The sequence below is a fragment of the Sarcophilus harrisii genome, chromosome 3, assembly GCF_902635505.1.
Source record: "Sarcophilus harrisii chromosome 3, mSarHar1.11, whole genome shotgun sequence".
Lineage (NCBI taxonomy): Eukaryota > Metazoa > Chordata > Mammalia > Dasyuromorphia > Dasyuridae > Sarcophilus > Sarcophilus harrisii.
The window spans coordinates 183,891,941-183,906,009 of NC_045428.1; the positions used below are offsets into that span (position 1 = coordinate 183,891,941).

At 31.5% G+C, this 14,069-nt stretch overlaps 1 protein-coding gene across 4 annotated transcripts in view; it reads left to right on the forward strand.

Annotated features, from left to right (window-relative positions):
* The window catches only part of CADM2 (cell adhesion molecule 2), a 1,401,218-nt gene that overhangs the window by 1,127,358 nt on the left and 259,791 nt on the right, over positions 1-14,069 (forward strand). The window contains exon 1 of one of the 4 annotated variants that reach the window (XM_031963626.1): positions 1,976-2,098. The exons of the other annotated variants lie outside the window; for them this stretch is intronic. The gene's annotated coding sequence lies outside the window, so the exon portion shown is untranslated. Of the gene's footprint in view, positions 1-1,975; positions 2,099-14,069 lie in introns of those variants that run through there. 4 annotated transcript variants of the gene reach the window in all.

Below are 14,069 nucleotides of genomic sequence, written 5' to 3' on the forward strand. Positions count from 1 at the left end.
TTCAGAAACCCGCTAATATGATTTGATTCCCCATTTTCCTTTGGTGTTTTCATCTTCCTTCCTGAGATGTCAGAAAAGGCGTGATTATCTCCTTTTTTAGGGTTCTTATCTCCCTGAGAAGTCAGGAAGGGCATGACCACTTATGTTTTAGGACAAAAGAAAGCAGGAGATGTTATGGGCCAGAACTCTTGTATTGAAACAAGGATTCTTACAAGGTGCTAACTCAGTGAAATTGATAAAACAATGGTTATCTAGTTTAGCATGGTGATTAATAGTTCTTTAGTTCAGTACATGAATTTAATACTTAATATAGTTCTACAAGATTCACACCTATGATATATGAATTAAAATAGAGCATATAAACTGGGACAAACAGCCAGATTCATTCACTTCATCTCACACCACCGTGGTGGCTGGCCTTCTGCACTTCCTCCACTGAGACCAAGAATGGTCTGAAAGGCTCTCTAGAAAGCTGCCCAGCCCCAGACAAAAAGGCAATAAAGAATTTGGACTTTAACATCTGGCTATTCTCATGGTGATTAATCTGCTGAAACCAAGGCTGGTCCAGAGAACTTCAGAAAACCAACCAGGAACACTACAAGCAATCATATTTTATAATCAGCTCAGCTCTTTCTGCTTCATTGCCCTCTCATATCTTTAGATCATATATTTTGTGGTAGTTAAATTTAGTCATTTTTAAAGATTCTGTAGTGATATATATATATATATATGTTATAGTATAACAGTACTATGAAAACACTTCACTGTTTTCATTTTTACCATTTAATTTTTTTCCTTAGCATCAGTTGAATTCTTAGATAAGTTAATTTTTTTTATTATGCAGCAGGCAATTCATTTACACTACCCTTTTGAAATTACAATTGACTTCAAAATAAAAGCATGTAGATTTAGTCAAAAATTAATAAATATTCACTAAAAAGAACAATTTTTCCCCAATACCTCCTTCTTAGAATGAAAAATATAATATCTGTATGAACCTGAGCAAGTCACCTAACATTTTTTCTCAGTTTCTTCATCTTTAAAAATGAACTGGAGAAGGAAATGGCAAACTACTTCAGTATCTTTGTCAAGAAAACCTCAGAACAGATCACAAAGATTCTAACAAAACTAAAAATAACTAAATAATTCTATCATTTTAATTTTGGCTTTTGATTTGCTTAGGGGGAGAAATCAGGTAAAGAAGTGACCTTCCTAACCTTCTAATACAACCTCCCTTATATTATTTGTATTGCATCATGGATAGAGAGCTGGCTTCAAAATCAGAAAGGTCTGTGTTTAAGGTTTACATCTGAAACATATTGACTATGAGGCCCCAGTCAGCTTACTTAACCTCTGAGAGTCCTCTTTAAAGCTATGAGTTATATATTTATCTATATACCTATATGTATTTGCTAATGTAAGTATATTATAAAATCCATATGTATGTTATCTAATAAACAAACATATTTGTATAGACATATATATAATATTTTTCACATAATAAGATATTCCTTACTGTTTCTAGTTACTAATACAATTCCTAATGACTAATTAAATTTATGATGAAAACAGCAGGGGTTTTAAGGATTTATTCCATTTTAGCCTGATTTTAAATATATATATATACATATATATTTATATTTTATATATTATATTATATATATTAAGAAACCTTGTTTTGAGAGAAAGGTACTTTTTAAAATGATGCTAAAATATGTTTATCCTGTAACTGTAGTATTGACTACAGTTTTATTTTATTTTCATTTTCTGTTCTCATATATGTAGTTTGTAAAGATTTTCTCAGTTCTTAGTTGTAACAAAGTTTTATCCTTTTTTGGTTATTCCATGTCTTCTTGTCCCTGCAAATATGGTATTGAAATTGATGTTCTCATCTCATCCTCATTGATATTCCTTGGCTGAACAGATGCTTTAAGGTCAAATTATAATAGCTCATTGAACCAGAGCTGTGGTAGTAACAATCAACTGCCTCGGGTTAGTTCCAGCAGTTGAAATTTGCAGGACTGCTATCTGTGATCACATGGAGTTCTTATACTTCTATCCAGCATTATTCGTTTTGGTGCTATGTTTTTCACATAAGGTAAGAATGAAAAAAAAAATATTACCTAGAAGTCTAGAGCATGAGTGTTTTTCAATTCTTTTCTATACTAACTTATTGAATTCTTTTTTCATCATGAAAATGCATTGTCCACTGAATAGACATGTGGAGATTTCTTTGTATGGAAGCATTCTATAAATGCATACTTCAAAAGATGCAGATATATGTGACAAAAATTTGGACTAATGGCTGCATTCAAGGAAGAACTATTAGAAAATTTATTAATTTGGCGTATTCTATGTTACATTGTCAGAGAGATATAAGACTATTTCCTTTCTAAACTTTGATCCAATAATACTGACAATGGATATAAATAGACTTGCAGTGTTAAGGGTGAAAGTGGAAGTTTGAACTTGGGTTCACAAATTCAACTTTGAAAAATAAGTCAAGGAAATGTTAGCTAGATATGCAACAATAATTAGGCCAAATAGTTAAAGATTATATCAAAGATGTATTCTTATTCTTCAAAAATCTTGGCATAGTTTAAAATATATTTCATATATATGTATTACCATACTAATACCAAAACAAGAAAAAAATAAAAAGAAGTTAATAGACATATCTTTGATCATAAAATGCCTTACTCTCCATATTTCATAGGCCATATTTTCTAGAATTTGATGTTCAGTATTTTAAAAATCCATGTAATTCTAAAATGTTTTTTAAAAATATTTTCCTTTTAGAATATTTTTTTAAAGATTTAGACTATTTAAAAATACTTCTACAATTGATTCAATCATAAAATCTGCGTTTAAATTTATTGGCTACAGGACATTTATTATGTTTTTTAACTTTTATATTCAATTGAGATAAATTTAGGATCGTAGAGATTTTTTCCAATTCTGTTTTCTCTGTTATAACTATCTTTCTTAAATTGCTTACAGTTGCTCTATTATTCATTTATTATTGTAAAGTGCATTTTACATGGAAACATTTTCCATAAAGTTGGAGGTTTCATTTATTTACATTTTTTTTCAGTTTGCAAAATAAAAAAGTTATTGCTCTTAGCAATTGGTATTATTTCTTTATGAAATATTGTGTGACTCATAAAATTCAAGGAAAATTATAAGTAATTATTGCCACTCTTTTACTATTTATCATCAGATAAACTCACATAGCAAGCAAATTATTCTACAAAGTAGATATGAGTTATACCAGTTATTTACATTAAAAAATAGATTACATATTCTACACTGTATAAATGTCTGCTCATATTCTTAGATAATACTTAAAGAATATGTACCATTTGACATGTATTTAGCTCTTTAAAGCTCATTTGCAAAATGTTTTATATCTACACTCTCATTTGGTACTTGTAACAAGCAGTGTGATAAATGTTGCTAATATACCTATTTGATGACAAAGAAACCAAAGTTGAGAAAGATGAATTGACTTGAGGCAGACTGACATTACTAGTAAGATTCATAGACTGGATTTTGACTTGGAACTTCATAAACTGAAACTCTTATTTTCTATTTGATGGATCTTTGATCTCAATAGCAAGAAAATTCCTTTCAAAGCAGTTTGCATATATATGGAAACACATATAGCCCAATTACATAACAGGAACTTATTACTATAACTAGAGGTATATAGATTTATGAATAATACTAATAAAACAATGCTATTAGATTTGATGGTAGCTAGACAACACAGCAGATTGACCCCTAGATTGGGAACCAAGAAGACTGAAATTCCTGAGTTGAAATTTAGCCTCAGACATTTACTATTATTACTATTGAGCAAGTCAATCAATTTTCTTTGCCTTCCTTTCCTCCTCTGTCAAATGAGCTAGAGAAGGTAATGGTGAACTACTCTAGTATCTTTGCCAAGAAAACCCCAGTGGGGTAACAGATTTGAAAGCAACTGAACAATAAATTAGGTTTTATTTCCTCAAACTGTATGTAATTAGGAATATATTGATGTCAAATCTCACAAACTCTTGCCTATCTCCATGCTAGATTTCAAATCTCCTTGTATATATTTTATATTTCTTTTTCTAAATGTCATGCCTCCTTTCCCCCATCGAATGTAGATTTCTTGAAATCAGAGACTGTTTTATTTTTTAATCTTTTTCCCCCAGCTCCTAGTATAGGGCTAAGCATATAGCAGTCACTTAATCAATTTTTGTTGAATTGTAATTAAAACCCAAATTTGCTTAAAGAAAATATTAATTTTGGCTCAGGCAAACTCAACTGTATTCAAATTAATTTGTTAAAAAATGAATTTATGCACAGTATGGGGTACTATACTTCAGAAATAGTTTCCCATATGGTGGGAAAATTCCTTCTCTTTTTTTTTTTCTAAATTGACTCTTAAGGAAGACTAAAATTCTATTAGTTTTATTGGTTGCCATAACATATTGCTTATGCATATTCATCTAGTAATACATTCCTACACCATTTGTAAGATTGAATTTTTGACCTTATGGATTTATTGAATTTTGTATTGCTAGTTTCCACTTATCTTTCTTTGCCTATCAAGATATTTTTACATACTGAATCATTACCATATGGATAATCTATAACTCCTACTTTAAAGTCCTCTGAAAATTTCATAAGTAGGCCATTGTTGCCTTCATGTCATTGATTTTTTTCTAAGTAAGAATCATTGGAATGACCAACCAGAGAACAACTTCAATGTTTACACTAATCTACTGAATGCATTTTGGTTGTATCAATCAATAAACATTTATTTTAAAAATTAGGTTATTTAATTTCCAATTGTTTTTATTGCATTGTGGTATGAAAAGGAAGCATTTACTCTTTTTGACATTTTTGCATTTGATTGTGATGTTTTTAATTCCCTAATATATGGTCAATTTTTATGTAGGTAACATGTACTGCTAAGAAAAAGCAGTCTACCCCTATTCAATTTTCTCCAGAGGTTTATCATATCAAGATTTTCTAGGATCTTATTAACCTCCCTAGTTTCTTTCTTGTATATTTTGTGGTTAGATTGTCTGATTCTGAGAGGTTAAGGTTGAGGTCCCCTATAAGAGTAGTTTTGCTGTCTATTTCTTCTTGTAACTGGCTTAAAATCTTCTCTTGGATTTTGCTTGTTCTACCACTAGGTGGTATTATTGACACTAGGTGTCAATAAATACTTAGTAAATACCTACTATACTTTGGGCATTGCTAAGAGTTGGGCATACAAAAATGCAAAAAGACAAATCCTGCTCTGAAGAAGAATATAATCTAATGGGGGAGACAACATACAAGCAAATAAACAAATCAAACTACATACACAATTAATAGGAAATAATTAATAGAGGGAAAGCACTGAAATTAAGAAGGTTTGTCAAAGGCTTCCAGTAGAAAATGAATTTTTACTTTGAAGAAACATGGGAAGATGAGGAAAACATTCTAGGTATGTGGAATAGCCAATGAAAAAACCCATACATGAGAGATAAAGTGTGGCTTTTTGTTTTTTCTGTAAAATAGAAGATAGTGTCACTGTATTGAAGAGTGAAGTAAAAGAAAACTGAAAAAGCAGAATAGAATTAATAAGGTTGTGAAAGTTTTGAATGACAGAACATTTTTTATTTGATCTTGGAAGTAAAAGGAAGAATTGAACAAACACTGTGGTGCTTAATGAAGGATAAATTGGAGTGAGGAGAGGCTTGAAGCAGGCAGATCCATGAGCAGACTATTGAAATAATACAGGCATGAGGTGAGGAAGGCCTGCACTAAAATAATGAAAGTATCAACAGGGAGAAGAGGGCATTATTTCAGAGATGTTACAAATAGCTTAGATATGGGGAAGGGATAAGGAAATCAGAATAACTACTAGGTTGTCAGTCTGAGGAACTCAAAAAAATAAGTCCAGAGAAGGAATTCATTCATCAGGGCATCAAGAAAAGAGGGAGTGTCTAGTATAGAGGATATGGCCTGAGATTGGAGTTAATGGTACAGTTGAAGAGTCAGGTTTTTGCAAGGGAAGACAGGAGAAATGAAAAAAAAAATAGATTGTGGTCAGATAAGGGAATTTCAAAATTTTTGGACATAAAGTTGGTACATTTTTAGATAATGGCAAGAACCATCTTTATGGGTGGTTGAGTTTCATGGAAGAGTAGATCATGGGAGGTGATAGGTTGAGGAACTAAGTGATTGAGAATTTTGAGAGAGAACCAATATATACGTTGAAGTCTCCTACTATAAACCAAGAGATGAGGAGAGAAAACTTGTGAGACAGATATCAAACTCAATGAGGAAGGAAAAGGAATGAATTAGTATTTGATAGACAACAGCTTTTGATAGTATGGTAAATATGAATAGCATGAAATTCAAAGAGATGACTGAATGTTTGATGAAGAGGTAGAACCTGGAAGTGATAGAGGAACTGGAGAAGAGGAAGTACTTCAATTCCCTCACTTCATTAAATGTATATTGAGGAGAATGAATGAAAAATGCAACTAGTATGAGAAAGAGTTACTGTGTCATCAGGAGAAGTCAGGTTTCAGTAAGAGTTAGTAGATGGAAGGAGAGAAAGGAGAATAGATTTTAAGTTGAAAAGACGCTTTTTCCTATGGGTAGAGACATTTCAGAAGGCACAGTGAAAAGACTGAATAGAACTAGGTTGAGATTTTGGGATGAGAGGATTGAGGGGAAAGAAGAATTGAGTGGTAGGATTGGGGAATGAGGTTTGAATAACTGGATCTACTAGAGTTCAGAGTCAATGAGTTCTGAAAGGCACAAGAAGATCTAAGAATGTTCATCACTGATTGAAGGGTATCCTTCCTCTACTATCACAAGACAAGCATAGCAAAAAATGGAAAGTCTGAAGATAAGATGATGATTCCTCTTTATATCACGTCTATATTTTCTACATGGAAATGACAGCAGAAGATAGAAGTTGCCTAATGTTGAAACAGAAGGAATTGCAGCTTTAGGCCAGATGAAAAATGTCCTGTGTCTCCTAGCATAGGACCTTAATTGAAGATAGAAGTCTGAGGTTTTGTTAGCACCTTGTCTGAGGTTTTCTTCCTTAATGAGGCTGGTTATGAAATGGCATAAAAAATGGTAGACTCCAGCTATTTAATCAAGTTGGCTAATTTATACTATTTTATTTTTAACAAATTTATACATATATATGTATATATATGTAAAAACACATATAAATATAGTATTACAGTGAATACAGGGACATATTGTCAAATAAGGTCAATTTGTCATTTGGTTTTGTCTGATTTTCTTTTTTTAAAAGAGAAGGGCACAAATTTAGACATGAATTTAGTGTGAAAAATTAAAGTCATCATTTTTTTCTTTAATTCTTAATTATTTGTTATTCTTGAGACTAACTACCCTGCTGAACTGCGGAGGCAAAGTGGCTGTTTGTCACATCTGTCTGCCAAGGGCTTTATTTATGTCTTGTTTATGGTTTACTCAGCTGCCTTTCTTCTTTTAAATTGATAGATTCCCACCAAAGCCTTAAGGCAAACAAAAGCTCCCCACAACTAATGTCTGCAAGGTCTTAAGTTGAAATCCAACTTTTCACCTCATTCTACTCTTCTTTTCTCACTTTAGCCTTATGATTAGACTTATTTACTTTCTAACACTTAATAACACCAGTGCAGGGTTGTGCTAGTTAATGTTTAACAATTGATTCAGATAAGATATACTTTTCAACTTAATCTGTATTATTAACATTTTTTACCATCACTTTCCTAAATCTAGGCAATCAATAAAACAATAAATCAAACCCTGATTTGTATTTCTGCCAATTTGCTAGGTGTAAATGCTCACATTGAGCATTGAACCTTATGAGCCAGTAAGAGCTAACACAAACCTGTATCAATATTGCTTGCCCTATCTGCTCTTAATTCCTGATTTTTCAGAAAATAGATCTTTTATTCCCTCATGGTCACTGTAAATAACATCTGAATTCCTTAAAACAAGAAGCAAAAAAAAAAAAAAAAATCCTAAAGGAGTTTTATATTATTATTCTTTAAGTTAATATAAATAAGCTTTTCAATGTGGAATATTTTAGTGGTTAGCCAAGTTGTGATGATATAAAATTAATTTTTATTATTTCCCAATTGAGTAAAGAAGAGATCCATGAAGACATTATATAGAATCTTGGTTAAATTTACATTAAGATAGTAATTCTCCCTGCTTTAAGGGTTAGGGGGAGTTGTAGAAGGAAGGGAGTTTCCTTTTTGTTCCTACTTTGTTTTCCTTTATCATTTCTTTTCTCATAATAAAAATGATGAGTAGGATTTTACTAATGGCATTATTTCTTAGAATTAATAACAGAAGGATCATTAGAAATCATGCAGGCTAGTACAACTTTCTGATTTTATTGCTAAGAAAACTTAGAGAGAAGAAAGAGAATCAATTTGCAGAAAGTCAAATAATTAGTCCAGGATATAAACTGAGATCTTGTGACTCCAAATCCAGTGTTCTGTCCATAATACCTTGTTGCCTCCCAGTACCTCTCCAGTACACAGAAGAAGAAATTAAGTAGTTAATGTACAAACTTGATAAGTTTGTACTTCATATGATCCTTATATGACAGGATATGAAGATCACAATTGTTCATTTAAAATATTTTTGAGGCATTCATAGAAAAATGTAGATTGAGTAGTTTGTGTTTTCTTGACAGATCACTTCCTAAATGTATATATTTAAACTGTTTGGCAGTTCAGTTCAGAACTGAAATAGTCCAGGGACTAAAAACGATGTTGGGATAATAAAATCTTTTGAAAACCAGAACTGTCAGTCATGTATTTGCTGCTTCAGACTTTCCCCAATGTAGCAATTCCCTCTTGGTAGTAAATGTTTACTGGCCATTTTGGGAAATTCCACAGATTTTTTTATTTTATTGAGTAGGCTTTTTCATTAGTACATAATAATTGTTCTCCAAATTAGGGAGACAGTGGGGCCATAAGAGCACTGAAGAACCAAAGGAAGATTATCAATTAAGAAAGGAGAAGTGAGAATTAGAGACAATGAGACACACAGAATGAGGTAGGAATTGAGTGAAGGATAAGAACACTAATATTATACTAGTGTTTAGATCAGGTCATTACAGAAAGCATGAAGAGAGGAAGGTTGCTGAAGAGAAATATAGAGAGCTATACTATAGAGAGAAATATGCTAGTAGGAGACCGTAGAGACAAAAGAGAATAAGATTATATTGACACATTTTATAAATTTCTCTATTCAATTACAAAACAAATATTTATCAAATTCTATTATATTCTGAAATTAAAGACATCAATGAAATACTGGATAGAGAGCCAACCCCTGACTCAGAAAAACTTGGGATCCAGCTGAACCTTTGATTTAAGCTCTATGTCTCCCTGGGCATTATATATATATACTCTCAACACTCAACTTTATTTTCTAAGATTGTAATTTGCATATCATTTCTTAATAGCCATAATTAGAAAGCATTTTCTTACTGGGCATTGCCTATACCAAATGAAAACATAGGTTTACCTCTCTTTCCCTAACGTATATTGAAATGAAAAGATTAATAAGATGCAGTTTTTAACCTTCATCACATTTACCAACCAGCAAAGTGAATTGTTTCTGTATATATACACACAATTCAGACAAAAATGACTATAATATATTGTGACTATAAAAGATGTTAATTGTATAAATAAGTCTTATGAAAATTCACTTAAGTGGAGACAGCAACCCTAATCTTTTTTTTTTTTTTTTTTTTAATAGAATAGCAGCAAAAAGCTCCAGAGCATAAGTGAGAATTTTGGAAAGGTACAGCTGGACCAGTAATTTCATTTTTAAACAATATTTCTAAAAGAGTTCCCTCTTTGCCAGCATTGTCATTAGGAAATCAGTAGTAATTAAAACCTTAAGTGGAAGTTCTATCTGGCTGGGCAGCTGGAAAAGAGCAATTAAGCATCATAGGCATGCAGGTCATTCCACATAACCAATTGTATGGGGAGTAAAGGTTAAAAGGAGAAAATAAAATAGAAACAGAACCAAAAGTAAATAATGATATTTTATGTATATATATATATATATATATATATATATATATATACATGCATGTATGTCTATGCATATGTAGATAATAGATATTTAATCATTTTTTCATGTAGAGTTCTGTTTTAATCCAAATAGTCATTTTAACTCCCAAATTTTTAAAAAATATTTTAAAAATAATTTTAACCCCCCAAAATAAGGACAGTTTATCAAATAACTTTTTACTCTCAACACTGTTAAATAGAACATAAGGTAGATGTTGTAAATATAGATCAAAAGCTAGAAGGAACCCTAGAGGTTAAATGCTATGGCCTCTTCATTTGTAAAATGAAGAAAATGAATCCAAGGGAGGTAAAGTCACTTCTGCAAAGTCAAACAGGTTGTAAGTGGCAGAAATGGGATTAGAATTTGGGTCCTGTGACTGAACTCTTTCCCTAATACTGTCTTATCTTTTTCTTGTCATTCATGATTTCAGTTGAATTACTTAATCGAAACATACTGGGTTACTAATTCTTTTATAACATTGATAATGTTCAAAGAAATTACTATTAATAAAAAATTACAAAAAACATGTATGTGTTTTTAACCTTTATGTTTTATGGTGCCAGAAGCAAAATAAAAAAAAAAATTATACCAACTATAGATGGTAATTATTTTTCTTGGCTTAATCTGCTAGTTAAATAATAGAAAGATAAATCATGTTAAATCGTCATCATTAATCCATCAATATATATATATATACATATATATATATATATTTTTTTTTTTTTTGGTGAGGTATTTGGGCTTAAGTAATTTTTGTTTAGGATCACATAACTAGTAAGTCTTAAGTGTCTGAGGTTGGATTTGAACTCAAGTCTTCTTGACTCCAAGGCTGCTGCTCTATCCACTGTGTCCCTCACTCAATATTTATGAAGTGCCTGCTATGTTCCGGGTACTATAGTAAGAACTGGGGATGCAAAAAAAGGCAAAAAAGGAGGAAAAAGAGGAGGAAAAGGAGGAGGAGGAAGAGGAAGAGAAAATATGTAGCATTTTAAGATTTTCAAAGCATTTTCTAAATACTGTCTCATTTCATTCTCACAACAACACAGGGATGTAGGTTTTATTATTTTCCTCATTTTACAGATAAAGTAAGATAATCAGAGGTTAAATGACTTGCCTAGGATTACACACTTAGTGAGTATCTAATGATGGATTTGAACTCATCTTTCCAGTTTCAGCATTCTTATAAATATTCATAGCTCAACACATCAAAGAAACTTTAACAGCCTTAATTCTATGGCACTACAGATTTACTTGCAATGGTTCATGGTGCTGTTAGCAACAGGGCCCAATTTTTGAGCCAACCATTTTTACAAGACTACACAATTACTTCTTATTAGGAAAAAATGTACTTCCTGGTTTAGTGATTTCTCCATACTGTTAGGTGGTCACAACTCTCTTGTACTCCTTTGAAATATCTAGTGATAGACTTTTTTGAGTAGAAGGCACCGTCCTTTTCTATAAGATAACTGGATCATGAAGTCAAATGTACTCTATTCAGAGAAGGAAATCGAAGCTCAAACGTACTAAATGACCTAGTGACACCACAAAGATGGAACACAGGGCTCCTGATTTCCAGTCCTGTTTAGTTTCTACTGTACCATTCTGTATCTAATTTGTATGTCAGTATATTGCTTTTATGTAATGTTTTTCCCTTAAGTTCTATTATTTCATGAATACTACTGTATACTCTCTTTTTAAAATTTATTTTTATTTATTTATTTTTAATACACATTACTTTATAAATCATTTTGGGAGAGAAAAATCAGAACAAAAGGGAAAAACCGTGAGAGAAAAAAAAACAGAAAAAAGAAATGAGCATAACATGTGTTGATTTACAATGTCTCATTTTTTTTTCTGGATGCAGATGGGCATTTTTTATCCAAAGTCTATTGGGATTGCCTTGGATCATTGAACCACCAAGAAGAACCAAGTCTTTCATTGTTGATCATCTCAAATTCTTGCTGTTATTGTGTGCAATGTATTCCTCATTCTGCTTATTTTACCCACGATCAGTTCATGTAAATTTTTCCAGGTCTTTCTAAAATCAAGTTGTTCCACATTTTTTATAGAACAGTAATACTCCATTACCTTCACAATTTATTCAATCATTCCCCACTTGATAGACATCTACTCATTTTCTAGTTCTTTGCTACCACAAAAAGACCTGCTACAAACATTTTTGCACATGTGGGTCCCGTCCCCTCCTTTATGATTTTCTTGAGATACAGACCCAGTAGAGGCGCTGCTAGGCCAAAAGTATGCACAGTTTTATAGCCCTTTGGCCATAGTTCCAAATTGCTCTCCAGAATGTTTTGGATCATTTCACAACTTCACCAACAATGCATTAGTGTCCCAGTTTTCCCACATTCACTCCAATATTTATCATTATCTTTTAGTGTTATCTTAGCCAATGTGAGAGTTGGGAAATGGTATCTCAAAGTTGTTTTAGTTTGCATTTCTCTAATCAATAGTTATTTAGAGCATTTTTTCATATGTATATAGATGGCTTAATTTTGTCATCTGAAAATTGTTTGTTTATATCCTTTGACCATTTTTCAATTGGGGAAACAGCCTCTTTTTTTTTTTTTTTAAATAATACCTGTCCATTTCCCCCCAGCTCTTCTTTTATATAGTTGCATTTTTAGACAACTTTTTCTTTAAAATTTGTCATTTGTATTCCATTGTAGCTCATTCATACTATGTGTAATCCTTTTTCATTTCTTAAGATGTTGTAGTATTGTAGATTTATAATTTGTGGCAAATTTTTGGAGAAATATGGACAAGGAGGGCAAAAGTTATATATATATATATATATATATATATATATATATATATTTATGGCAGGGTTATGATTTGTGCTATTGAAAGATCTGAGCTAATGGTTTTTGAAACTTTGTATTTGCCCATCATTCCCATAGATTCAACTGGAACACAGTATGATGGTATATAATCAAAAGAAATAGATTGGTTAGTAGAAAACAAGAATTTTTTAATTCTGCTATTTACCAGCCTTCTGGTCTTCAGCAACCTTCTGAGGTTCAGTTTCTTGAGATGTGAAAGAAGGATAATAATATCTGCTTCATCTACCCCACAAAGTGGCAATTAGGATGAAATGAGACAATACATATATGTCTAAGTGCTAAGAATTATACATTGCTATATAAACATCAGACATTACTGTTATTGTTTTATCTAAATATCTGGGAGCTAAGTCATGCATTTCATAATGAACATAAAGCACATCCTCAAATATTTATTTAGGTGCTTTACAGATATTCACAAGGAAACTTATTAGCTCTTATCCACTCTGTCTAATTCTGTTGTAAGCATGAATTAGTTAATCACTGAAGCAGTTAGCAGCATAGAGCAGTAACTCCTGAATGATTTATTACATGAAAGTGCATGTTACTTGTTTGTTTCAGGAAGAAAATAAGGACATTTATTCTCTATTCCTTACTGTCACTATACCATTAAAAATCTAATAGAAACATAGTCAAAGATCACAGATGTCAACACAATTATGCGTGATGTTATGTTGGCTTGGAAAAAGGCTTGATACCAAAGTCAGGATCCTGATTTATATGTTGACATTGGAGAATAAGGTGATGAAACTCAATTTTAATTACTGCCCTGTTGAACTTAAGGGCAATAAAATAAGGAATGAATTTAGTTTTCAATTTGCTATTAAGTTTTCAGCAAAGGATACCTTCTGAGTAAGGAACAAGGTAAGGAGTGAAATGAAATTATTAGGACATTTGGTGTGAATGTTTCTTTTCATTTTTTTGTTTTATGAGTTATGATACTATGATTTCCACAAACTTTTTGCAGTCTTAATTGATTTTCAAATTATATGTATTTTTAAATAAAATTAATTTGATTTAAGGATATTTTAAGAATTTGGTGGTCTCCTTTAAAAACAATGAAGGGATTGTAAAATCAGAGTTGGAAATTAC